The following is a 3032-nucleotide window of genomic DNA, read 5'->3' on the forward strand; positions in this document are numbered from 1 at the left end:
CGAGCTAACTGGGGCTAGGTTCTGTTTTTTCTCACCTCCTTGAGGTTCAACCGAGCCTAGGTCTTCCCCAGTAGGGCGCCCCGCACCTACTGGGTATCGACGTTTTCCCGCACCGTACCAGATCTCTGGTATAGGTCGGAGTTGGAGCTCTTTCGCGCTTTACGCGAATTTCGAAGAGGGCAGGCAGGGCGTAAATGTTTCGTGCTTCCGCACATATAACATCTTCGGATGGTCTTATGCTGTTCCACAGCTTGAAGAGCCTCTTCTCCTTCCTCAACGAGGCTTAAATCCATAGGTTCCGCTCTAATAGACGGAACCCATGTGCTCGAAGAGCTTGTTCGGTAAACAGGCGTGCTAACGCGATCAGACTTAAAGTCAAACTCGGCGCGTAGCGCTATGGCAACTGCCTCTTCGAACGTAGCCGGATGAGATCGGAACAATTCCGTCCGGGCAACGCCCTCATTGAGAACTCCATAAAGATGGTCACTACAATTGCCTTTTGCACCGGGTCTTGATGCATTGATGCAATGAGAGTTCTCAACTCCTGGACAAAGTCCCCTAGGGTTCTTTTACCCTATCGAGTCGCTAGGAGCCGTGCTCCAATGCGAAAAGCCTGATCAGGCGGTGAAAACACGCTGGTCATTTGCTGTTCTAGCGAATCCCATGAGGGAAAAGCGTCGTTTATGGACGTGCTGCACGATAGTGCCCACTCCATGGCTCTACCTCCAAGTTTGGAAATGGCCATAGTCACCTTTTGCCGTTCTGTTAAGAACAAGGCGAAATCAATGGACATTTCCATCTGCTTAATCCAAAAAGGGAGATTTTCTCCCTCTTTTCCCTCAAATGTTTTCACATTTACAGTTAGAGGGCGAGCCCTCGCCTCTGAGTCGGGTTGGCATAGATGTCGCTAAATGGTCCTGTAGCTGACCGATCAGGGAGGCTTCGTACCGCATGAAGGCTTCAAGTCTTGCATGCAGGACCTCTGGTCCCTGGGAGATAATAAATTCCACGTGCTCAAGCCGGAATAAGGTTTTGAGCTTGTCAGAAGCGGCGCGTTGCGCTTCTGACAATTCTGGAACCTCTTCCATTTTCGTGAGAAATTAGTCTTGTAAAGATTTAGGCGTAGATTGAATACGAGTGCTACCAGGTGTAGCGGAGCTACCTCGCTCCTAAAGTCAGAGGAAGACTTTCAGACTCAAAGAGTCACTTAGTTCTATTGAACTAATGGGTTTGTCAACTCAGGGTGTCGTACAAGCTATTAAAGCTTAAGGAATCCTAGTTCAAGGGATTCAGGGGCTCGTAGAACCAAGTGGCAACTAGTGCCCAAGAGGATATACCTTAGAAAGGCTTCTATCTCTTACAGATCAATGCGCAAGCATTAGGAAGGCACTTAACGCTTTGAGATCAAAAGGGGAACTGCACTTTATTTAATTGTTTAAATTCAAAAAACTTACCCTAGCTAATTAAAATAGATTTTGGCCGCCAGTTTATATCTGGCGGCGACCACATTTGTTACCCATATTAAATGGGATTTAAGTAACTAACTATTTTAAAATTAGATAAAAGGGTATTTTACTCATAAAGTAAATGTACCACAACTACGGTTTTCCAACCGATGTGTGCTTCATTACAGTGTGTGGCTATACCAAAAGGGGGGTGCCTATATCGGTTCCCTAAAATTATTGTCTTTATTAATTTTGACTTAAATAGTTCCAACATTTCCAAATTAGGTAATATTGATGCAATACGACATTAGCTCAATTGATTGGTGGATTTAAGTCTTAATCAGCCCCGCCATTGTTAGAAAACGTTGATTGTGCGGTGCGCAAGGAGGCGCCAGATTCAGTTAGCTATTAATTTAATAAGTTCAGAAGTAGGTAGAAGATCGTTACGTGGTAAACTTCCTATATTATGCAGTTTCACTTTTCCCTAATTCTAATTCTTTGAACTACCTTTGGTAGCTAAAGTCCCTTAGCTACTTAGAAACCTTCCTCTGCACCCTTGTGCACGTGAAATTTAGAGGCACCTCACCTACACTGTAATCAGTTTTCAAGGTTAACTAGTACCTATCAGTACTAGTGAAAGGTGCTTCGTTTCAGTTAGTATGTTACGGTAATCCAACTTGAATATGCAAATGGATGAAGGGCTCGAATACAGTCGGCTTGCGATAAAAGACTTCACGATGAAAATTTAATAGTACATAATAACCTGAGTAGCCAGAGCAAATCTCCTCCCTATAAATATAAGGGAAACGTACCAAAATACCCCTGACAAATGCAGAAAAGACTGAAATACCCCTGTACTTTTATAAATGACCAAAATGCCCCTTGCTATAGCCTATATATATACACGGAAATCCGTTGCGCACAGCATAATCACATCACTTTAACGAGTCGTTTTCGTTCGAAAAAAGGACAACTATTCAGTCCCCCGCTGTGTTTTTTTGAAGCACAACGTCATACTGGTCTGCAAGCCGGAATGCGGCTTCTACGCTCGCTGTAAAGACCGCCAAGGCAACTGGAAGGTCGTCCTTTCTGCTTCTACAACCCACGAGCTTATCAATGGTCTCCTTCTGAATCAACTAGAAACCCCTTTTGGAACTAGACGGAATGCCAAACTACTCTTTCCAGATGCCTTTCCGTGGAAGCCATCTGGAGAGACTATGTAATGGTTGCTATTACCATCGTTGTAACGGGGCACTGCGACTTGTACTGTTTCAGTACAAGTCCCCTTCACACTGCTTCAGTTGTGAGTGGTGCCTTTCGTTAGGTGACGTACACTGTACGTATAGAGGAAGACTTCTCTTAAGGCAAGTTAGCTTAAGAGTGTAAAATGAAAACTGTATTAATATAGTTAAGTGTCTCTTAATCTATCTTTGTAAATGCTGACTTAACTATAAACTAATACTAAACATGTAAATGAATTCTTATCTATCTTATCTTGTAACTCTCTTTGATTACTTCTACAGCTGATTAGTCTGCGGAATAAATAGACATAATGGTCTATACCTATTTATGGATAAGAATTCAGGA

Source organism: Bremia lactucae, linkage group LG16, assembly GCF_004359215.1.
Source record: "Bremia lactucae strain SF5 linkage group LG16, whole genome shotgun sequence".
Taxonomy (NCBI): domain Eukaryota; phylum Oomycota; class Peronosporomycetes; order Peronosporales; family Peronosporaceae; genus Bremia; species Bremia lactucae.